Source organism: Apostichopus japonicus, chromosome 5 (genome assembly GCF_037975245.1).
Source record: "Apostichopus japonicus isolate 1M-3 chromosome 5, ASM3797524v1, whole genome shotgun sequence".
NCBI lineage: Eukaryota > Metazoa > Echinodermata > Holothuroidea > Aspidochirotida > Stichopodidae > Apostichopus > Apostichopus japonicus.
Window position 1 is genome coordinate 13,207,967 of NC_092565.1, and position 26,189 is coordinate 13,234,155.

The 26,189-nt window shown below is 38.4% G+C and overlaps 1 protein-coding gene across 3 annotated transcripts in view; it reads right to left on the reverse strand.

Moving 5' to 3' along the window:
* The window catches only part of LOC139967735 (BRISC complex subunit Abraxas 2-like), a 45,361-nt gene extending 22,080 nt beyond the window's left edge, over positions 1-23,281 (reverse strand). For 2 of the 3 annotated variants that reach the window (XM_071971781.1, XM_071971780.1), the window contains exons 1-5: positions 23,055-23,193; positions 22,490-22,693; positions 7,251-7,450; positions 3,603-3,691; positions 2,825-3,041 (exon numbers count right to left, since the gene is read on the reverse strand). The gene's annotated coding sequence lies outside the window, so the exon portion shown is untranslated. Of the gene's footprint in view, positions 1-2,824; positions 3,042-3,602; positions 3,692-7,250; positions 7,451-22,489; positions 22,694-23,054 lie in introns of all 3 variants that reach the window. The other variant, XM_071971783.1, reaches the window with a different exon arrangement.
* Between the last annotated feature and the right edge of the window lie 2,908 nt (positions 23,282-26,189).

The following is a 26,189-nucleotide window of genomic DNA, read 5'->3' on the forward strand; positions in this document are numbered from 1 at the left end:
CCATTCATAATTTGCATATTACACCAAAATTTACACTCGGCGTCCAGATGGCGGAATAATGTAACATCATGTTCAATGCATATCAATTCCTTAGCGCCATTCCTTGTGCGGCACGCGAACTGAGTTCGACCGCCGCAGTTTTAGGCCTATGACTTTACCATATAGACCATTTTCCTACAGCCATAGCGTGAAAAGTTAATACCGAAAAAACTTAGTTCAAACGGCACTAAACAGAGAAATGTGTTGTCTCTAAAGTTCTGTTATTTTCTTAACAATACAGTTCAAAATTCCACCGGACTTGGGTGATTTACGATGCAAGGTTAATAAATATCGAACTCAAAACCCTCATTGAAAACACACAGTAAATACTGAAGAAACTCACCATTTGATAGCCGTACTTTGTTTGCGTAACCATCCTCTTGAATATTCATTGCCAAATTTAGTTCAAACGGTTTTGGAAAGGATTTTTTCTTAACTTTACATTGATGTTAAATTCATTTTCATTGGTCACTGTCTTCAATCGGACCAAGTACAATCCAATCGAATGTCTTCTAAGAAAAATGCAAGTTTCGCTTTCTTCGGTGGGCACGCCGTTACGTAATATGTGTATCCTGTACTCTGCAATAGGGTACAGCTACGCAATGCACAGTGCTCACCTACATCGCCACAGCCGAGTTTCGCTTTCAAAACGTCATATTTTATTGAACTTAATATTATTTCAAAGAAAATGACCGTGGAATATGCATCATAAATATTGAAGCAAGTAAGTACCAATTAATTTATCTAATGCAATCCTATAATTATAGAAACACCGTTTAAGACCCCCCTGATGAATGGAATAGTCCAAACAACTTGTCCGCACAGAGCCACAGGATTTTCGGTCAAGGTGATGAGTCATACGCGTTGGTCAGTAAGAGGGCTATTTTGAAGAATGTTTAGTGTGCATTTTAGAAAGAAAGGAATTGATATGTGTTGTGTCGTTCCTATGGTGCAATGAACTTGGGCAAGTTCAAATGTCAATGACCTACTTATGTTCTATGACCAATGTCAGTGGGAATTATGTGTGTAAAAACTTGAATTTTTTCCACGTTATATATATATATATAGAAGTTTTACGTAAGCGGAGTGAATTTTGGGGCGGCTCGTTGATTGTGAGGAAGCACTTATCTAAGCATCAATATTTGTGAAAAATATTGTAAGGTTTATCATTTTCATTCATATTCTTTTATGTTTGCCGCAATCCCGCCCGCAATGCATGCACAGTATAATACCATGTGTGGCAAAAATGGCTGTATACGTGCAGACCTGAGAGAGCCAACTGGCCTTGTGTTGTTAATGTTATTACGATACTTTCTAGAACGACCATTTGCGTCTTTTGGCATCGACATATTTTCACACGGGATTTCACCATGCCATTGATCGGTGTACACGGGTGATATTCATTTAAGAAATGTTTAAAAAAAGAATTGATATCATCATATTAAATTATGTAAATGAGTTATTTACTTCAGCAGTTTCTGTACATAATGTAACAAACATTCAATTTGTATTTATTAATTAATTTTTTTTTCTTTAGGGAGTCTTCCACTTTGTTAAGCTTTTAAGCTTTATGGAAGACTTCCCTCCGCTTTGTACTTCTGTGGAAAAACAAATAAATAAATAAATAAATATATGTCGCAAATATAAACTGAGAAAACGAATTGATGACACTATCATGAGCTTGTGACTATTGGCCTACTACTATAGTTATATTGAACACATTATTTATGCCTAAAACATCGTTTTTCTGTTTTTCATTGATAGTTTGCAGTACATTACTCAGTTCTTTACATATTTTTAAATAATTTTCATGTTTAAACTGTATTTGATTTTTTTTTTAATTTTCCGTTTATACGGTTTGTGATTTTCTAAACGGATAGTGCATTTGCGGCCGGTTAAACAGTTAATCGTTTAAACGGTCACACCCTTAGTGTGTTATCTTGTTCGGAAATGATCCGAAATGAAAGTAATAACTGTTAAGTTTTTCCACTTCTGGTATAAAATTATTCCATCAAAGTTAACCTGATTAACATGTCTCATGCCAAATCTATATTAAACAAAATAGAAAAATATAAAAAGAGAAAACGCATTTTTGAAAAATGGAAGCGTCCTAGCAGAATGGGCGGGGCATCTTTATTTTGCTTCAAGTAACATGTTTTCGCTTGGAAACAAAGTTCATACTTCAACTCTAATAAAAAACCAAATTTACATCTCTTAAGAATAACTATTTTTCGCAATCTGCAACTAAACCAAGTTTATTTATGTCCATTCATTGTTATTTTAATGGTTAAACAGCACTCCAACTTATCTGGAAGGGTGCCTCGTGGTACATAGCTTGTACTGCAACCTCCAAGATAGCCTGGCAAAGTTAAGACTTATGTCACTGTGTTTGGGGTTCAGTCAGAAAACGTCCCCCGTCAGTTTTACTACATGTTTCTTTGAGTGTTACTACTCATGCAAGCCTGAGAATGCTTTTGTAAATATTCTTGCTTTCAAATGACTGTACCAAAGTCTAATTGATACTAATATACGAAGTTACACGTTTTCCGACGTTTCGCTTTACCACATACTGACCTTCTATTTCGTTTAAAAAAGAATTTCAACGCATCGTTGAAAATTCCACGTAGGAAATGACTGAGATCACCAATCGTTAAAATTCGTGGAATTTCCATAAAATCGGCAAATTTTGATAAAAAACAAAGAAATTTGTTTATTTTCCTTTTAACAAATTTCAACGGGAGTTAAGCGAAATCAGTACTGTAAATGAAATACCTGAGACACCCACCTGCAGCAAACGTTTATGGTCCACTCAGTTTCAGACTTCCACTCAAAAATGCTTTCGAGTTTCCAATCCAATACATAGCACAAACATTTCACGCAACAGTCAGTACAGGGACCACAGTGCCACAAACATTACAAATAAAGGGCCTGAAGAGTCCATAGCCAGGAAGATGGAAGCTGCAGGATTAGAGGTGAGCTCAAATAGTCCATGTATCCAGACTCTGAAATAGATGCAAAGGAAACAGCAATGTGATGAATTACATAAGAGAGGCAGAGCATACAGATGGAGGAGAGCACAACTCAGAGAGAGAGAGAGAGCACAAGCTACATGGTAGAACTAAAAACATAAACCAGTCCAGTGGTTGATAAGATATAAAAAAAGATGTTCTCCTGTTGCTCTTTGGAACTTTTCCTGAAGGAGAACACTTGTGCAGGTTGATATATATGCTAATAGGAGTATGCCACCATAAGTAACAGCTGAGATATTTAAACTCCACATTAAACCTCCTTTTTATGATACTTTGAGAAGCTGTGACTTACATCATTTCTGTGTATCTCTGTCTATTGGGTGAATCTTCATATGGTGTCTCACACATGTTGTACAGTCTATATGAATAATACAGTACTGAACTTTAAACAAGTGAGAGCCCAATGATTGACATATTCCCTAGTGTGATAAGAAGTCATTCCATCAGCATGACAGGCATCTACTGAATGTCTAAATTGTTCTTGGGTCCACACAATGTGTTTTAAGCACAGTCCCTCAGTTTGGTGCTACTTACCCCCTCTGGTGGAAACTTGGTTGGCCTTCTTCCCTCTGAAATTTTTATCACTCCCAGCATCCAGTAAGCATGAGCCCATAGCTGTGGCTCTAAAGTGAAAGAGAAAAAGTTACTTGTTACTTTGGCACTGCTTTTCAAAGGTATTTTGTCAGATTTGGTGCAAAAAATACTCAGGAGAGCTATGTACTAGCTGTGACCAGATCTATAATGAGGGCGCTGTTCAAACAACATTCCAAACTAGTTGTAGTCCATCATATTGACTAGTTTCTCAGTGTAAGTCTTGTCTTGTATCATTTTATGTGCAGCTATTCAACTGCTTAGACTTCCAATAAATGCTTACAAACAAAACTAGTGAATAGGTCACTGGAAAATTGGTATATTTTAAGGATAAAAACTGATTAGTATTTAGAAGAATGGGTAGAAGGAAAGGCATGTTTGATAGGCATGCAACGACCTTCAAGCCAGGTAACAGGTTTGGTTTTACTGCTTGAACAGCTGCTGAAGCTGATGCCAATTGCACTGGTGATATTCCTAGCTCTTCTGATACAGATATGGCAACTAATTCCTCTTGCAAACCTGCTTATAGAAGGCTCGACAAGGAAGAGTATGAGAGAGTAATTAACCCAGCAGATAAAGGACATGAGATATTTTCAACTCAGTCACAACAAACCATGTTTGTAAAATCTACAGGAAACAGGTTAGTTAATTTGCAAGCCCTATTAAGGGCCTATCACAGTGCTATGATGGCTCACAGAGAGAGAAGCAATGGATGTGGGGACAACCCTATAGGTCTTTCTGATATGGAAGAATTTGTAGGACTTGAATCAAAGGTTGTGTTTGGAATCACTATGTACCCTTACCGAAATCCCAGATCTGGGCCAGATATAAAAATCCAGATCTGGCCCAGATCTGGAATTTCAATCTGGGCCAGATCTGCTGCAGATCTGGAATTTATATCTGGCCAGATAAAAAATTGGGCAGATATAACTTGATATAAAATAAAGTTTTATATGGCCCATATAAAATTTGATCTGGCTAAATTTTATTGCATCCATATCTGGGCCAGATAAAACTTTATCTGGTTGATATAAAGAAAATCCAGATAAACTTTTATATGGCCCATATAAAATTTGATCTGGTTAAATTTTATTGCATCCATATCTGGGCCAGATAAAACTTTATCTGGTTGATATAAAGAAAATCCAGATAAACTTTTATATGGCCCATATAAAATTTGATCTGGCTAAATTTTATTGCATCCATATCTGGGCCAGATAAAACTTTATCTGGTTGATATAAAGAAAATCCAGATAAACTTTTATATGACCAATATAAAAAAATATATCTGGCTAAAATGTCAATCAAATAGGAAATAATTGGCCAAAACTGGACTAGCATTGATATTAACTTTCCAGCGTGATCAGTTATCTCTGTTCTGGTACGGAGACCCATACAGAGAGCAAGACACACACAAAATATAAACACAGCTGTGTTCTAGAACTCAACTGGATTGGAACAAAGTGGAAATATGTAATGTGCAAGCTCCTTGCTGTTACCTAATCCGACTGCTATGGTCATAAAATGACCGCTGTTCAAAAATAATACTTCAAAGTTGAGTTCTTTATTCTTCTGTGGTCCTGTAGATGTTGATACTAAATTGCGTTGTGCTATTCTTTTATTTAATATATTTGCTTTAATAAATAAGTTCCAGGAGGGCGATATATGTTCCATTCAGTATCGAAGTTCAGTCCCAAAATATATTCCTTGTTGCCATCCGTTCCAAAAACTTCTTCCTTACTTCGGACTGTTCAGTTCACTATAGAAACCTTTGCCAATGTCCTGACATCAATAGGATATTATTTATGAATCTCCATCACCTTTTCTTAATGTACCAATCCTTTCTGTTAAACTTCCTTCTGCTCTTTACTCCTACCATGTGGACACTAGTGTACACATAGCTCCCTTTCCTATCTCACTCCTACAAAGTATCAAAACACATATGTCCATTGTTCAAAAGTGGCCTTCACACTTAAACTCTGAGTGGTTGCCTAGCAACCCAGATAGAGATAGTTATTCCCCCTTTGACTTAGTGTATACACTGTAAGTGATTTACTATTGAAATATATATATGCAAAGTGCAGTACCACAATATAGTGCAATGTAAATCTCTATGAAAATACACTATGTAAGAGCATACAGTCTTAAAGTTTTATCTGTCAATATAAAGTCAAGTATAACTGGATAAACATGATCTATATCCAGTTATACCTGACTTTATATTGACAGATAAAACTTTATATGCATATCTGGATTGACTCTATATCCAGTCATATCTGGCTTTATATGGCCAGATAAAACTTGATCTGCATATCTGGATTGACTCTATATCCAGTTATACCTGACTTTATATTGACAGATAAAACTTTATATGCATATCTGGATTGACTCTATATCCAGTCATATCTGGCTTTATATGGCCAGATAAAACTTGATCTGCATATCTGGATTGGCTCTTTATCCAGTTATATCTGGCTTTATATGGCCAGATAAAACTTGATCTGCATATCTGGATTGACTCTTTATCCAGTTATATCTGGCTTTATATGGCCAGATAAAACTTGATCTGCATATCTGGATTGTCTCTATATGCAGTTATATCTGGCTTTATATGGCCAGATAAAACTTGATCTGCATATCTGGATTGACTCTATATCCAGTTATATCTGGCTTTATATGGCCAGATAAAACTTGATCTGCATATCTGGATTGTCTCTATATCCAGTTATATCTGGCTTTATATGGCCAGATAAAACTTGATCTGCATATCTGGATTGACTCTATATCCAGTTATATCTGGCTTTATATGGCCAGATAAAACTTGATCTGGCCAGATTAAACCAGATATAAAGCCAGATCTGGCATTTCGGTAAGGGTAGCTACAAGAGTGAACTCTTGTCCATCTAAAAAGCTTAATAAAACAGTAACAAACCTGGCAAGAATCCTTCTGGTAGCATACGCCCATTAAAAGCCCCATTGACTTACACACTAAATCACAAAAGTAATGTGGTCTCTAAGTCTAGATAGAAGTTTTCACTAGCTAAACGCTACCCATCACCGGATAGCTGTCAAGTTGGCCTTTCATGGCACCATCAATTTTCCGTATCATGACCATGTAGATTTCTTGCTATCCGAGCTGAAAGTTTTTGTCACTTGTAAACAAACCTCTTCACTCAGTGGTAAACAATTTTCCTACGCTGCTCCTGGGAGGCCTTAAATGGGTCTGAAATGGCCTCAATTGACACAATTTTCTCACTACATGTACTTCCATTCATGCTCTTCAACATGCAAGCCAAAAAAACTAGATCATGATTGATAACAGGTCACAAAAGATGTTCCCCTGCTGCATTTTGGCACTTTTCTTGAAGGAGAACAATAAAGCGGACTGATACAGACTCTAATAGGAGTATGCCACCTTAAGTGAGAGATGAATTTTTTTTTAATACCAATATGATACTTTTTATAGTCGTCACAATATAAACCACAACAAAATTCTATGCAATTATCATTTTAGGTCCATAAAGATGTATTTTCAGAGATTTCAGTATGCAAGGTGCAGTGTGTAAATACACATATGAGCAGTATACATACTGTGTAAGCAGTAACCAGGTCTACGTCTGCAACAACATTTCCAGTTACCAATTTTGATAAGCTTGACCAATTTGGGTGCATCTATGATTCCTGCAGGTTGTATTGGTATCCCTGATCACAGTCCACTTGGTCTGGCTTGCCCTACCTGCAGAAACGTCATCCAGAGAAGGGTCAGCGGGGAGGGTTTTTCGTCTCTGGCTCTGAAAAGTAATGAAAACTACTTTTGTTTAGCTCAGCTGATTCCTCCCAAACTGACCTACAGGACATACCCAAATGTATTCCTGAACTGTTTGGAACATGTTAAACTGATATTGCATGTCACTCCAGTGCAACTGTTAAGTTACTAAGAATAAGAGAAGAGAATTGAAGGTGTTCTTTGCCAAAACTGGATCATCGGGATTTGTAAACCACAGCCTCACTGTGTGACAAGTACATTTACATACTGAATTGACTCCAGTGTGGGGTGGACATACATCAAAGTCTGCAAAATCTCTTCTTTTTGCAATGTTTAAAATAATGCTTATGGAGTAATTTCTAAAAACCATGTGAGCAATTACTACAGACCGACTTGAAGGCCAATAAATCGTCCTATCATTAACGAATATGACAAAAAAAGTGATGTTTCTGCTATAACCAGTGAGGCACTCCTGTGACACAAATATCCTTCCGAAGTGATCTACACTCAGCAAGAAGCCTAAGCTTTGCTTACCTCAGAGACAAAATTTAACATTTTGTCAAATACTCAGATCTACTGAATTCTTTTGCCCAACAATGGCTGGAGACAACAAAGGAAGCAATAGCAAAGGACCTGCGGCAGCTACAAGACAAAGCAAGCAGTCAATAGCCGAAGTCGCGTCCATGGTTACAGCTGATCTCTTCGAGAGCGATGAGTTTAAGGCTCTAATACAACTGTGTGTGACCAACGCTATTGAAAGCAAATTTAGCAGCCTTGTAGAGCAAATAGATCAGTATGAAGGAAGACTATTTGCAGTCGAAAATAAACTAGACCATAAAACAAGCGACTACAAGATACTGGAAGAAAAATTCAACAACTTAGAAAAGCCCAACTATCACAGCATGCTTCACTCAACAATCTTGAACAATACACCCGAAGAAACAGCGTACGAATCACCGGAATCAACGAAGTTAAAGGTGAAGACACAAATCAAATTGTAAAGGAACTGGCAGCAGAAAAGCTAATTGTCACCGTTACCGATCCAGACATAGACAGATCTCACCGAACAGGACGCCAAAGACCCGGGGCAAAGAGAGCAATTCTTGTCAAATTCACATCCTACCAAATGAAATCCCAGGTAATGCAAGCAAGAAGACGCTTAAAATCCACTTGGCATCGTAATCTCAGACGACCTAACGCAAGAAAATCTGACGCTTCTAAAGAGGACCAAAGAACACAATAAAGTAAACAATTGTTGGACTATTGATGGCCGAATCATCGCACTCATAACGTCATTCAATGGACAAGAAACAAAAATTAATATTAAAAATGAAAGAGACCTCGAAAATCTGTAAGTTTACTGTTCGAATAGTCTTCTGATAGACTGACAAATACCTAAGTTACAAAATTTATGCTCACAATGATTTTTTTTTCTTCAATGAATTTATGTAAACTAACCTTTCCATTTTTCCTTTCTCTAAATCATCTATATACCTTTAAGAAGAAACTAAGATCAGACCAAGTAAACCAATGGCAATGTTATGCTTATAATGTATTTAATTTGTCCAAAAATGGTGTGAACACTACAGAATTAAACATCTTTCATCTTCACTGAAACAGTAACTAACGACCAGGGAGACGATTTAAGTAATTTTCCATGTAATTACTATAATGATTCTAGTTTTAATAGCAACATTCAGTGCCCTGATATACATACCACAATTCTTCATATTAATACCAGAAGTCTTACGAAGAACTTTGACCCTTTTGTAAATTTTATGCATTCTATTAACAATTTTAAATTCACTTTTATATGCATTACAGAAACCTGGCTGCATGATTTTCTCCTATTGACACCCTCCAAATAGACGGCTACAAACTCTTTCATAGAAATAGAAATAATAAAAGAGGAGGTGGTGTTGCCATTTCACAAAAGAGACTCTAGATGTAAAGATAAGAACCGATCTTACTCATTTAATGAGTGATAGCGCTGAGTCACTTTTTATTGAGCTAAATAATGTTACAGTCAGAAATACAATAGTAGGAGTCATATACCGACCACCCGATCAACAAATTAATCACTTCGTTGAGTGCATGGGTAACTGCTTAGAAGCTCTGAATACTGAAAACAAGGGTGTCTTTCTTGCAGGGGACTTTAACATTGATCTTGGAAAGAAGAACAAAGTACAAAATGTACAAGAGCTTCGTAACATAATGTCCTTATACTCTTGTTATCAGCTAATTGATAAACCTACACGGGTTACTTCTGCTACGTCTTCTTTGATTGATAATATTTTTACAAATATTACATATGTTTCTAAGAGTGGTATTTTATTGACTGATATTTCTGACCACTATCCAATCTTTTGTGTTTCAGGAAGTAAGATTCAAACTAAAAGAAACATGCTATTTTTAAGAATAACACATGCCGCAAAAATGTTAACCACCTGAAGAATGAGCTCAGTATCCTCGACTGGTCTTTCATTACTAATGACCAAAATGCTGAATCTGCCTATAGAAATTATTCCAATATTTTCTCATGGACCTTTAACAAGTGTTGTCCATACAGCAGGGTACATAAGAAAGTTAATTATGGAAAATCCCCATGGATTACTGCTGGTATCCTAAAATCAATCAGACAAAAACACAAACTATATTCTAAATACATACAAAACCCTACTTCAGTGCGTAAGTTAGCATATACAAAGTACAAAAATTGACTCATAACTACCATTAACTTGGCCAAAAAGATGCATTTTAGTACTTTAATTGAGAACCATAAAGGCGACTCCACACAACTATGGAAAGTGATCCACAAAATCCTGCATAAGAAGAGAGTTGATGTTACCAATAAGACATTTGCATGTGCTCATGGATTGTCCTCAAATGATGATGATATTGCTAATGAATTCAATAGTTATTTTTCTTCAGTTGCTAGTGATTTAGCTAAAAAGCTTCATGCTGGCCAGCATACTCCATTAAGTTATGTTAATAGCAATATTCCAAATTCTTTTGCGTTTTTCCCAACTAATGTTGAGGAGGTAAAATTAGCTTTGTCTAAGTTAAAAATGGCAAGAGTCCTGGTTATGATAATATTACGAATGAAATTCTAAAGCATGTAGCTGATATTATTTCAATACCACCAACCCATATTATCAATTTGTCTTTTTCAAATGGAGTTTTTCCGTCAGAGCTGAAAATTGCGAAGTTAATTCCAATTTTTAAGTCTGGGGACCCGAAGCATTTCTCAAATTACAGACCAATATCTGTGTTACCTGTCATTTCTAAAATCATTGAACATCTTGCATACGATAGACTTTATAAAGTTTATTACAAAACATAAAATCCTATTTACAAACCAATATGGTTTTTGCAATAAACATTCTACTTATATGGCTGCTTTAAGTCTCATAGATAAAATTTCAAGAGGTTTGGACAATAGGCTCACTACTGCTGCCATATTCATTGATCTTTCTAAGGCTTTTGATACCATTGATCATCGTATCTTATTAAATAAATTGTTTGCCTATGGTGTTCGTGGTACAGCCCATAACTGGTTTAAAAGTTATCTCCATAATCGATGTAATTATGTACAGTTTAATAGTTCCCATTCAGATCGTATCCTATGTAATATTGGTGTACGGCAGGGTTCTATACTAGGACCCCTATTGTTTATTCTCTATATCAATGATATTTATAATTCATCTGTGAACTCAACTTTTATCTTGCTTGCTGACGATACCACAGTATTCCTACAAAATAAGAACTTACGTGACACTCTTGCTGAAGCTGCTAGTGGTTTCTCAAACATTTCTGACTGGCTCAGAACAAATAAACTTTCTCTTAATATTCTAAAACAAAATTACTGATTTTTGATAACAAGGTCCAAGACTCTAGTAACATTAATGTTATACTGGATGGGCATCAGTTGATGCTTCACCTCATGCTAAATTTTTAGGGATAACCATTGATGACAAGTTGACTTTGAAACAACACATCTCCGAGGTCAGCAAGAAGCTTTCTAAATCCAATGGTGTGATCAATAGACTAAAGAATTTTTTACCTAAGAAGTCACTTTTGACCCTGTATAATATGCTCTTGTGCTTTCCCATCTCAACTATAGTCTTCTTGTCTGGGGCAATACACAGTCAACTCTACTTAACAGTTTATTTAAGTTACAGAAACGTGTTATCCGCAATATAAACCAGACTCATTACATCTCGCATACTGCTCCTCTCTTTATAGACTCCAATACATTAACTTTATATGATTTGTACAAGTACCAACTAGGGATATTTATGTACAAATTTCATCATGGTCTTCTCCCACCAGCTTTTAATAACTTTTATACTTGCAATTCTAGTTATCACACTTATAACACTCGTTCGATGAATATGCTACACCATCCTTACTCTAGAACTAGTCTTAACCATTCTCAAATTCGTAGCACAAGTGTACCCTTCTGGAATTCTCTTAATCATGCCATTAAAATTTCTCCAACACTCAATACTTTTAAGCAAAAACTAAAACAATACCTACTGCATAGCAATCCATCTTAGTTGTACTTCCTGTTTTTTTTTTTCTCTTTTGCTTCATTTTCTTTTTATAAGATTCTGACTTTGTTAGGTTTTTTTTTGGGGGGGGGGAGGTGGGACGGGGGTTGGTGGGGTGGGTGTTGTATTTTGCACTTTCTTTGTTACAAAGGGACCAGACCAGAAAAGTATCCACTTATTTCTGGTTCCTCTACTTCCATCTCACATATATATTATTTCAATACTCTATATTTACTGTTTAATGTATTTGATACCATCTATATTCATCATAAATTGTTCAAAATGTAAATGTAAAATAATGGAATGTAGAAATAAGTTCAATTCAATTTATGTAGCTGATCAGCAGTCTGATATCAGCAGTCTGTAACAGAGTGGCTAGAAATACTGGTATTATATGCAAATTAAAACATTATTTACCTCCAAATATACTCAGAACACTCTGTATAACTCTGATTTTACCCCAATTAACTTATTGCACGACTATTTGGTCAGGAACCTATTCTACAAATCTTAATCACCTATGTGTCCTCCAGAAGAGAGCTATCCGCCATATATCACATGCTGCACCACGTGATCATACTAGCCCATTATACAAAAGATTAAATTTATTAAAACTAAATGATATTATAAGAGTCCAGCTTGTAACATTTGCATATAAAGCATGGAATGGATTGCTACCCGAGGCTTTTAAAGATTTTATAGTAATAGACTAATCCACAACCATCAAACACGCCATTGTAATAACGCACATGTTTTATCCCAACGAAGTACTTTAAGTTCTTTTAACCCTCGTATTCGTGCTATTAAAACGTGGAATAATCTCCAGGATAATGTTAAGAATAAGCCTTCTTACTCTGTATTCAATAGGAATCTAAAAACTGTAATTATTTCTCACTATTGATGGATTTATTCTTGTGTGTGTTTGGATTGCTTATTAACATTATTAATTTCAAGTAGAGTCAATTCGATTATTTCATCATTGTAGATGCTACTATTAACTTTTCTTTTTCTATTCTTAAGTTTTTCTTTCTTTTTTCTTTTTGGGGAGTCTCCTACTTTGTTAAGCCTTACAGGCTTTATAGGAGACTTCCCGTCACACTGTAAATTGTGATGAAACAAATAAATATACAAATATACAAATCAATATGAGCTACCGTACTTGCTCTTCATATTACACACTACGAGTCTGTGCACTCCATTGAATATGGCTACTGAAATACAATAATAAACCAAGTCTGTTAAGTACTAAATAAATGATTGCCTCCTATATTCTTTATACGACACGCTCGACGGTCACAAACTGAAACATGGTGTCAGAAGTAAACTTAAGATAATTTCGAGGAACATTCTTGCGAGATTCGAAGGACTGATCACCCGAAAATCACCGTGAATTAGTCAGCAATTCGGTAAGATTCCGCTATGCGAATGCACCGTTAGAATAGCATACACAGTATCGTATGTATAGGACTATGCGATAAAACAGTACAGTAATCCGAGATGCAACGTAGAATGCAGTGTGATGTGGTAAGCAAAGAAAGGAACTGCAGATTGTACGCTAAACTATAACAGTAAGATATAACTGTGTTCGACTAGTTCATAATGCAACAAAGGGGAACACACTGCAGCTAAAGCCTTGTGAAACAACAGTCTGGTGAGGTGAAAATAAGAAAAGAAAACAATCGCGTTACTGTACGTACCGGTACAATACAAAACCGTGTACACGTTGGAGAATTAAAATTAACATTCAGACGATTCCTGAAATAAATTCTGCCAGAAGATCGCGAGTTACAATAACAGTATGGATAAAGTTCCCCCACCAGAGAAGATTGATTTTGCTTCTCCCAAACTGGCAAGCAGATGGCAACACTGGAAAGAAGAATTCAAGCTATATGCAGAACTGGCAATGTCTGACAAAGATGATAAGTTAAAGGAAAAATGTGCCTCTATCTTATGGGCACTACCGGACGTGAGATATATGAGACTATAAATCCGGTACCAGCTGCAGGCGCTGCCGATGTTTCCCCGAAAATTGGAGAGCTCCTCACACCCTTTGATGCCTACTGCAACCCAAAGCAAAATGAAACTGTAGAAAGATACAAATTCTTCACGAGATTTCAGGAGCCAGGGGAGCAGTTGGACAGATACATCACTGAACTCAAAGTCCTGGCACAAACATGTAACTTTGAATCATTGCATGACCCGCTTGTCCGGGATAGGATCGTGTGTGGTATCACAAATTCGGCACTCAGAGAGCGATTACTACGGGCACAGAAACTTACCCTGAAATCATGCGAGGATATGTGCCAGTAGGTGGAACTATCCAGAGAAAGGATAAGGACCATCGAGACGAAAACAGAGGTGCACGCGCTCCGACAAAGCGGGCAAGACGACAGACTTCAGAAATGCAAGTACTGTGGGAACAGATACGTCTTTGGGAAGTATACCAGTGTCCTGCATATGGAAAGACCTGTTCCAAATGCGACAGGAAGAAACATTTTGCAGCTCAATGCAGAACAGCTACATGCAAAGCGTCAGCGAGCGGATCCCAACGGAGTGGACCCAAAAGGGGCAAAATGAAACGGAAACCGTGGGTAAATGCTGTAGCGGAAGGTGCGTCCAACATTGGCGACAGTTCCTCCGAGTCCCTCTCAGATGACGACTTCGAGGATCTCAATACGGTGAACCTGCTCACTCCTCCAAAGACAGAGAACAATATAAACTATATTAACTATAAGCAACAAAGTCACATTTACGCTGACATGAGTATAGATGAAGTAAGAGTCACTTTTCAAATTGATAGCGGGGCAACCTGCAACATCTTACCAAGCTCAGTTATGAAGAAACTAGGTAAGCATAACATTAAGCAAACTAGCCAGGTATTATCAATGATTGTACAATGGGAGTACCTCAAAGCCAAATGGTAAATGCAAACTAAAATTGGTGAACCCCAAAAATGGAAAGAAATACCGGGCTGAGTTTGTGATTGTTGACAATGATATTGCAATCCCTCTGCTGGGCAGCAAAGTGGTCCAGCAGATGGGTCTCATAGAAGTTAGACATGAAAACATTGCCAAACCACTAGGCGTCAATGCAATCACGAATGCAAATGATGGTAAAAACGTCAAAGTTGTGAAGGAGGGGCAAATTACTAATGTTGAGAACCTGTACCAGGAGTACAATGATGTTTTTGAGGGTATAGGTCAACTAGAAGGGGAATATAAACTACAGCTAGATCCCAATGCAGTACCTGTAGTTCATCCACCCCGTAGGTTCCCTGTGGCAATCCCAGACAACCTCAAAGCAGAATTAGATAGGCTAGTGAAACAAAACATCATCAAGCCAGTTTCAGAGCCAACCCCCTAGGTCTCCAGTCTAGTGACTGTGGTAAAGCCAGGGAAAATGAGAATATGTATCGACCCCCAGAGACCTAAACAAGAGTCTCATGCGCAGCCACTATCCTATGCCTACCTTAGAGGATATACTCCCAGATTTAAGTAAGGCTCAGGTCTTTAGTGTATTCGATGCTAAGCATGGGTTTTGGCATGTGAAGCTTGATAATGAGAGCTCACTTTTGACCACGTTTAACACCCCTTTTGGAAGGTATCGATGGCTAAGGCTTCCATTTGGACTAAATGCTGCGCCGGAAGAGTTCCAGCGTAGGCATATCAGGCCCTAGAGGGTTTGCCTGGTGTAAAATGAATTGTAGACGATGTTATCGTGTATGGGGAAGGTCCCACCAAAGAAGCAGCTATCCGTAATCACGACCAGAAGGTAAGAAACCTCATGGATAGTTGTCGAGAGAAAAATTTGCGACGCAATAGAGATAAGGTCAAGTTTAGGACAGATGAGGTATCCTTCATGGGTCATTTGATTACTAGCCAAGGATTAAAACCAGATCCAAGAAAGATTGAGGCAGTCATTAAGATGCCAAAACCCACCGATGCGCAAGCAGTTCGGAGATTCATTGGTTTTGTAACATATCTCAGCAAATTCCTACCCAAACTAAGTGACGCATGCGAACCAATGCGCAAACTGACGCTGAAGGACACAGAGTGGTCGTGGCATGAAGTTCACGACAAGGCTTTCAATAACATTAAGAGCCTAGTCACCTCACAACCAGTGCTCGGCTACTATGACTCCGCAAAGGAACTTACCTTGCAGAGTGACGCGTCAGAGTCGGGATTGGGTGCTACGATAATGCAAGACGGTCACCCAATTGCATTTGCTAGTCGCTCCTTGAGTGACATAGAAATGCGATATGCGATAATAGAAAAAGAATTCCTGTCTGTCATATTTGGGTTGGAAAGATTTCACCAATACATGTATGGTCGTAGAGTGACTGTACAAACAGATCACAAACCACTGGAAAGCATCGTCTGCCAAACGTTGTATAAGGGCAATTCCGTAAAGTCGGACGTACATTTCGGACAGTTTGTTGATCCATATCTCAATGGCTATATAGGAGATAACTTTTCATTTGGGTTTTATGGAACATCTACCTTGTACTATTCTTGTATGGAGTTTCATTCCTTGTCCATCTAAATAAACTACAAAAATTCTCAAAAAACCTCCCTGTGACGGACGTACCCAGAGAAAGTGACTTTTTCAGATAGTAATTTTCTTTTGAAAATTTCTGTGAATTGGGATGGGATGCAATTTAAAACTACTATACATGTTAAGAAGAAGACTCTTAACTACACATATCAGTAAACAAGCAGTTGAAACCTTTATCACTTCCCTGCAATATATTCAAAAATTCATCTGTGACGGACGTACAAATTTTTGTGACGGACGTACACGTGTGAAATTATATAGTAAATGTACGTCCGTCACAAACAAAAGTGCTACTTGGTATCCCTAAAATTTTAATTTGTGACAGAGCTTCACCCAGAGTTTCCATTGTTGACAGATGTACACATTAATGCAGCTCATTTACTTGTGGCTAATGGAACAAGTTAGGTAAAAGTAATAGTGAAAAGAAGGTTTACCCTCTCACAAAATTTCTATTCTATTGGAAATCTATATTTCACTTTAAATTTTATGCAAATCATCAATGGTAAGCTGATTTAAAATTTTGTGTGCATCATTTCAAATAATACAGATGTTAGACCCCTAGGGAGTTGAAGTTCTCTAGTGGGTCAGAATGATGGGTCTCTATTAACATTAAGATGGTATGAGCACCAAACCATTTTTCTTTCACTTTTCTTCACACCCTGTTTATTTACTTGAAATTTTTTTTTATATTTAAATACATGTACTGCAAGCTTCTGTATGGATGATATACTGTAACAGCACATTTCAGCAAACAAGAAATTCAGAACTTCATATGTGTGATACATTGTGTTGTATTGCTTCAGGCGCTCTTAGGCTGTGTTCACATTGGATCCCCTGTTCTTAGTCCTGTGTTGACAATTTAACCGCAAATATGTTTCCAAAATCTCCTATAGTGTTCACACTTGAACTCATGCTCCAGCTCTGATTTCCCACTCTGAGTCAATGAACAGGAAGTTACAATATTTGTATGGTGACTCTCACAAAAGTGCAAATGCACAAAGTGTATGGCAAATTTCTAAAAAAGATGAGTGTCACTAACTTCTGCATGCAATGTATATTGATTCAAGATTGAGGTGAAAGTGGGAGAAAGAAGTCAGTGTTATAACACTGTTATAACAAGTGAAGTCAGTGTTATAACCAGGGTGTGCATACTACAAATAGCTGTTCAGCAGTATTGCTGAATAGTTATGAGAGCATTTACTGGCAATAGTTCTTAAATATCTCATGTCAACATACAGAGATACAGCGGCACACCCTTGGTTAGTATAGCAACTATGAAACATTTATAAAGGTAATACACACAAACACTGTGAAGTTAAGGAAGAACCATCTGGTAACTCTGTCCACCAACATGAAACTATGAGCAAATGTGGTTCAAAATTAACTTTTCTTCCACATAATGATACCTGAAACCCAACACAAACAGTAATGAACCTAAAGCAAATGTAGAACAAATTACATCAAAACAATAACATGCATACTACAGCACTTAACAAAATACTAACAATTGCAATAACAGTTCTTGATGACTCTCAGACAATCTTCCTTCTAAAACTGATTTACAGTATTAACTAAAAACTAGTTGAACACAGTGTAATATATACAGTATGTTGGATATCGAAAGGAAACCTCATGGTCAGAGGGAAGGATAAATGGCAGAACTACAAGAAACAATGTTGTACATAAACAAATAGTTTGTAGCTAATAGTTCCATATATGTCCATGGTTAGTTTGCCTAATAGTGAGTGGAACAGGCATGGTGTTATGTAGTTTGTTTGCCTTGATCTTCGGTCACCTTGGTCCCTGAGTGTTCACACTCTGGAACTGATATCCCCCAGAACAGGGGACCAACATGTCACGGTCTGACCCTGAGAAGGATAGTATTTACACTAGGATGTTGATCTCGACCAAGGGATATGATTCGATCGGATCCCCTCTGTGTGTTTTCTAATGTGAACAAGGCTTTTAGATGAAATTTTAAATATCAATGTAGACAATAGCATACTGAACATGTGGTTCAATACTGTACCATGCCATTTCTTTGATATCTTGCCAAGTGCTAACCAATAACACAAATATATATGCTAGTTGACACTGAAGTATGCAATGTTTGCATACCACTACATTTATGCTAATGAAGCAACCACAAAACTACCTAATATCTGTGTTAATGACTTAATGGGTTTGATTATTAAATTCAGAGGTAATGTAGTGATAAACATGTTAAAATACATTGTTTATCTAAACAAAAATAATGTGACGGACGTACACGTGACGGACGTACGTGACGGACGTACGAAGATACGTACGTCTGTCACAGCATTTTCTGAAAAAATAAAATCCTAGGGATTAAAGGCACATTATGTAGTTATTGAGTGTTCAAATTGTGCATTGAATTGTAGATGTCTTGAAATCTGGGTACTTCCTTCTGTATGAAATTTAAAAAATGTGATTTTTCTGTGACGGACGTACACATGACAATTTACAGTTTAAAAAAAAGTTATTCTCAGAAAACTGAAAATCCCTGCAACTTTATCTGTTTGTCAACTGAATCTATATATTATATCACTTCAGCAAATCTAAGAATATTTATTCTACTGAAGATACACAGGCAAAAATAGGCATTTTGTTTTTGGGTGATTTTTATGAAGCAAATTTGAGATTTTTTTGGTTGACTAATACACACCTTATTCTGCCTGGAAACAATGTGTTCTGTGAAAATTAGCTAAATATTATGAAACTTCAGAGTTTTAGCTTTCATCTGATACCCTACATGTAATGATTTAACGTTTTTTAAGTTTTGGTGAAAAGGTTTACTAGTTTACGGAACTGTCCATAAGGCACCAAAACGCCTACAACGAATGTTGCTGCGACTCCAGAGATATGATGTAACCTTAGGCTATAGGCCAGGCAAACAGATGCAGCAGGCTGACACGCTCAGCAGAGCGTATCTTCCAGGAAAACCTCAAGGTCATACCTCTAGAGAGGTAGAATCAGTGAACATGGTGTATCAACTACCCATAACTGATTCCAGAAAACAGGCAATACAAGCGCACACAACATCTGATAGTACACTGCAGACACTCATTACCATCATTCACAATGGGTGGCCAGTCTCAAAATTACTTACTACAGTGTGTGACTCCCTACTACCAATGTCGGGATGAGTTAACAGTGCAGGATGGCGTGGTAATCCGTGGTGAAAGAGTTGTTGTTCCCAAAACACTCAGGAGGGAAATGCTCGATAAAATTCACTCTTCGCACTTAGGAATAGACGGATGTCTTCGCCATGCTCGTGAATGCCTGTATTGGCCAGTTATGAATGCCGAGCTGAAGGACTACATCCAAACATGCGACGTGTGTGCTTCTGTGGAAACTAATCAGCCCAAAGAGCCACTCATGCCACATGCAATAGAGCGAAGACCATGGTCCAAAGTTGGCGTAGACCTATTCCATGTTCATGACCGTAACTATGTTGTGACAGTCGACTATTTTTCTGGTTTTTTTGAAAGTGACTTTCTCCAGGACACCACCTCCAACAGTGTGATACACAAACTGAAAGGGCAATTTGCTCGACATGGTATCCCAGACGTTTGCATGTCTGATAATGGACCCCAATTTAGCTCCTATGAGTTCAAACAATTTGCACGGGATTAGGAATTCAGACATACAACATCTTCCACAGGGTTTCCCCAAAGTAATGGTAGGGCGGAACAAGCAATCAAGATGGCAAAGTCACTAATCACCAAAGCAAAAAAAGCAAGGAAAGACCCATATCTAGCTATCTTAGCTTATAGAAACACTCCATATCAAAACATGGACTCCAGTCCAGCCCAACGCTTGTTTAGTCGTAGGACAAAGACACTGCTTCCTACTAGCAGTAAACTGTTGAAACCTGCTGTGCCAACAAAGGTGACAGAGCAGATTAAATCAAACAAGGCAAGACAAGCCTACTATCATGATAAAGGCTCACATTCACTTCCAACACTTAACACCAGAAACACAGTCAGGATTATGCCACCATCCAAGCGTCAAGAGTGGCAAAAGGCAATTGTCCAAAACCAAGTGTCGCCCAGGTCGTATGAAGTTATGACTGAAAAGAGGCGTGTATATCGCAGAAACAGGAAACACTTGCGACACACAAAGGAGACTTACACACCCAACCCCGAACCACTGGAAACAGTTGAGCAAGAAATTACTCAAACTGATCCACAAACACAAAACCCCCACACTGCTAAAGATTACTCAGATAGACTTCCGCAGCAGACACGTTCAGGAAGAGTAACGCGTGTCCCAAGCTATCTGAGAGATTATACCACTTACTGTAGTTGTCGTAAAGTTGTTAAAGGTGCTGTTTTAGGCTCCCTATAAAAACTTATGTTTATCTTCTTTTTTTTTAATTGTTTTACTTGAGTTTAGCATTAGTGCATTTAATGTAATGAACTTAAGTATGAATATGCTCGTATAGAGTAAAATTGTATTGCATGCTGTTGACATTCACCAAGTTGTGACGTGACTTAAAATCTAAAGGCAAGGAGATGTGACAAGTACATTTATGTAGCTGATCAATATGAGCTACCGTACTTGCTCTTCATATTACACATTACGAGTCTGTGCACTCCATTGAATATGGCTACTGAAGTACAATAATAAACCAAGTCTGTAACTAAATAAATGATCGCCTACTTTATTCTTTATACGACACGCTCAACGGCCACACACTGAAACACACTGCAATAGTATGTACAGTAGTCAAAAGGAACGATTACTGAAATGCTATCTAGATACACTGTTCACCTCAACAGCATATCCAGTCCATTTAAAGGTTTGTGCATAGGTTGTTACAATGTATTAAAGACAGTTATAAGGGAAGAGAGGTGGATAAAACATTCAAATTTGTTGCTCGGCAAACAGGGTTCATTTTAAGCGGTATCGCATCGCACTTTGCGATGCGGTTATTTACATTTGCGATGCAAGATGATACTTTGTATCGCGCAACTGCTACACAACCCAAGGTAGGCCCCTAGACTACACACACCTAGAGTATAGCAGCCTAAAGTCCCAAATAACGACATACATTACTATCACACAGAGCATGATTCATTGGCACGAAATGTTACACTCATATTTGCTATTTTATCTGACACTTTTGGAGTTTTGTTTTCGCATTTGATTCAAATAATTTATTTGGCCGAGGCCTATGCCTGATCTGACCTACGTGGCTACGCAATAATAATAATATAACGTTACTTTCGCACTCGTACTCCGATCCACCGGTGCGGGCTCAGTCTGCATCAAGCTGAAGTTGGCTACCAATAACAGCGGACAATAGCAGCTGCCAGTAAGCAATACTAGTGGCGGACAATAGCAGTGGATAATAAGCGAGTTGCTGCTATTGGTAGCTAGCTTCGGAATATTTACTTGGGATATGCTTCCACTTTTTTATTGACATCAAAACTGCAAACTATTGTAACTGGCAAGCTAGGCGGCAACCTAGTGTGATTGTACCATGGATAAACATGATTTCGCGCACTTTTGACGTATTTTAATCAATATCGTGAACATCCTACAATAAAATTTAAATTCATCACGATTTTTGATATTTGTGTAACTATTTATGGGGCCAACGGCGAAATTCGATATATCAACGTTACTGCGCAATATGCCACATCGTGAATGCTTGCATAATTGCATCCCCTCTAAAAGTGGAAAGATATGTTTGAAACTTTCTTGTGAGAGTTGAGAGTCAATATTTCCAAAGAGGGAGACCCCCGCCCCCAGTGCCAGGGATACATTTATGACATTATCTTTATCGTGCAGCGCACGTGCACAGAAAAAAAAATTGCTAACCATTTTTACCAAACTGCTAATCAATTCAGGATTTTGATTAGCAGTACTGCTAAGCAAATTGAAAAATCTAAAATGAACCCTGTCGGCAAAGAACAACGTCAAATTACCTTATTCTCCATTGGTGGCGAGCACTGGTTCCTATACTGTAGTTACTACAGTAGATCTCCCATGGAAGCATCAGGATATCTCTTTCTGCTGTCAGAGTTGTTTGGGATTTGTTGTTACCTCATCTAACCAGTTGAGTCCATTGATACCACACCCATTCAAAGTATATAGCTGTGAATGCTGAGGACTTAGTGCATCAACTTTCTCTGAAAATTGACAAAACAACAGAAAACTAATGATAGTGAAAATAGGCTCAAAAACCCCTTGATACACATATGCAGGAGCAGAAAATGCATACCTTTGTGGATTATTTGCTGAATAAGACTCAAAACATTCTCTGTGCAAGGTTTTAGCACTCAGCAGCCACTCCACTTAGGATTCAGACCTCATACAACATTGTGCTACAGCTGGTGTAGACGTGTTCTAGGGTACTAACGTAGCGCCATTATGAACCTGAGGCCTAAGCTAACAACAGTATGGGTATTTCATGCATTGAAACTGAGTATTTGTCCTTAGTCAAACACCAGGTACTTCAACTTTAGCAAAAATAACCTAAAATATGGTTACCATGTACTTTAGGTGCCCACAGATGTCAAATTTCACTGAACTTAGTCGTTCACGTCACACACACGGTAGGCATTTTGGTCTGATTCTGAAGGATTTTGAATATCGTGCATTTGGCACCTACTTTTAGCAGGGTCAAGGAAGGAATAAAATTACGGAAGCTTTGGTAGGTCAAGGCTTAATGACCCAATAGTTTATTGGGGAGGAAAACTGGTCAGACATGCTCAAAATTTTGTTCTAGTCTCATGTATAGAAACGCACATGCTCTTTGTGGTACTTTAAGGCTGCAATACTAATTTATGCGTAAAAATCACCCAAGCTTGAAATTTTCAGACGTTTTGCTATCCGAGCCGGAAGTTTTCGTCACTTGTAAACAAACCTCTTCACTCAGTGGTAAACAAATTTCCTACGCTGCTCCTGGGAGGCCTAAAGGGATCTAAAATTGCCTCAATTGACCCAATTTTCTCACCACATGTACTTCCATTAATGCTTTTTAACATGCAAGCCACAAAAAACTAGATTATGATTGATAACAGGTCGCAAAAGATGTTCTCCCGCTGCTTTTTGACGGATTGATATAGACTCTAATAGGAGTATGCCAACTTAAGTGAGAGATGATTTTTTTTTATTACCAAAATGAAACTTTTTATTGTCGTCACAATATAAAGCACAACAGAATTCTATGCAATTATCATTTTAGGTCCATCAAGATGTATTTTCAGAGATTTCAGTATACACGGTGCAGTGTGTAGATACACACATGAGCAATACTGTGTAAGCGTAGGGGTTAGCAGTATAAGATCGCGGCAAAAGCAAACTGCGGTGGTCGGGTCTCGAGCCCAGGATTCAAAATACGTCGCGCTCTCGAGGTACAGAGCACAACAAACTGCGCCACGGCAGCTGTTGATATAAATGTATGTTCGTTTTTAGTACTTAAACTCTCCGATGCCGAATAAGATCGCGGCAAAAGCAAACTGCGGTGGACGGTTCTCGAGCCCAGGATCCAAAATACGTCACGCTCTCGAGGTACATAGCACAACCAACTGCGTCACGGCAGCGGATTGTATAAATGTATCTTCGTTTCTAATACTTAAAGTTCCCGATACCGTATAAGATCGCGGCAAAAGCAAACTGCGGTTGCCGGTTCTCGAGCCAAGGATCCAAAATACGTCTCGCTCTCGAGGTACAGAGCACAACCAACGGCGCCACGGCAGCTGTTGATATAAATATATGTTCGTTTCTAATACTTAAACTACCCGAAAAAGTATAAGATCGCCGCAAAAGCGAACTGCGGTTGCCGGTTCTCGAGCCCAGGATCCAAAATACGTCTCGCTCTCGAGGTACAGAGCACAACCAACTGGGCCACGGCAGCTGTTGGTGTAAATGTATGTTCGTTTCTAATACTTAAAGTTCCAGATACCGTATAAGATCGCGGCAAAAGCAAACTGCGGTGGCCGGTTCTCGAGCCCAGGATTCAAAATACGTCGCGCTCTCGAGGTACAGAGCACAACCAACTGCGCCACGGAAGCTGTTAGTATAAATGTATGTTCGTTTCTAATACTGAAAGTTCCCGACACCGTATAAGATCGCGGCAAAAGCGAACTGCGGTTGCCGGTTCTCGAGCCCAGGATCCAAAATACGTCTCGCTCTCCGGGTACAGAGCACAACCAACTGCGCCACGGCAGCTGTTGGTATAAATGTATGTTCGTTTCTAATACGTATCGTTATCGTATCGTACCGTAAATATTATCAACATATATAGTATTCATTGATAGTCGAATTATTCTATTTTGTATTGTTATGTAAATACTTTTCTTCTTTCCTTAAAACAGGGAGTCTTCTACTTTGTTAAGCTGTTGTACTCTTTTTGGAAGACTTGCTTCCTCACACTGTAAATTTACACGTGAAAATCAAATAAATCAAATCAAATCAAATCAATCAAATCTAATCAAATCTTTTCATCATGGGAGTATTCTGTTTTGTTAAGCCAGCATAGGCTTTTTAGAAGACTTCCATTCACATTGTAATATTTATGTGAAAAAACAAATAAATGAATGAATGAATGAAATAGAAATATCGGCAAAAGACGTCACCGGGGTTCGAACCACGGATGCAAAAGAGAGTCTCGATCATCAGTTCGTACAGTGCGCCGAGCCATCGCGCAACTGTATGGACTGATATATTAGGTGGATTAACTAATACTTACAGCTCCTAGTGTAGACACGAGCTGCAAAAGATCGGCAAAAGACGTCATCACCCGGGGTTCGAACCACGGTCGCAAAAGAGAGTCTCGATCATCAGCTCGTACAGTGCGCCAAGCCATCGCGCCACTGTATGGACTGAAATATTAGGTGGATTAACTAATACTTACAGCTCCCCGTGTAGGCACGAGCTGCAAAAGATCGGCAAAAGACCTCACCGGGGTTCGAACCACGGATGCAAAAGAGAGTCTCGATCATCAGCTCGTACAGTGCGCCGAGCCATCGCGCCACTGTATGGACTGAGATATTAAGTGGATTAACTAATACTTACAGCTCCCCGTGTAGGCACGAGCTGTAAAAGATCGGCAAAAGACCTCACCGGTGTTCGAACCACGGATGCAAAAGAGAGTCTCGATCATCAGCTCGTACAGTGCGCCAAGTCATCGCGCCACTGTATGGACTGAGATATTAGGTGGATTAACTAATACTTACAGCTCCCCGTGTAGGCACGAGCTGTAAAAGATCGGCAAAAGACGTCACCGGTGTTCGAACCACGGATGCAAAAGAGAGTCTCGATCATCAGCTCGTACAGTGCGCCAAGCCATCGCGCCACTGTATGGACTGAGTTATAAGGTGGATTCACAAATACTTACAGCTCCCCGTGTAGGCACGAGCTGTAAAAGATCGGCAAAAGACGTCACCGGGGTTCGAACCACGGACGCAAAAGAGAGTCTCGATCATCAGCTCGTACAGTGCGCCAAGCCATTGCGCTATGTATGGACTGAGATATTAGGTGGATTAACTAATACTTACAGCTCCCGTGTAGGCACGAGCTGTAAAAGATCGGCAAAAGACGTCACCGGGGTTCGAACCACGGAAGCAAAAGAGAGTCTCGATCATCAAGTCGTACAGTGCGCCAAGCCATCGCGCCACTGTA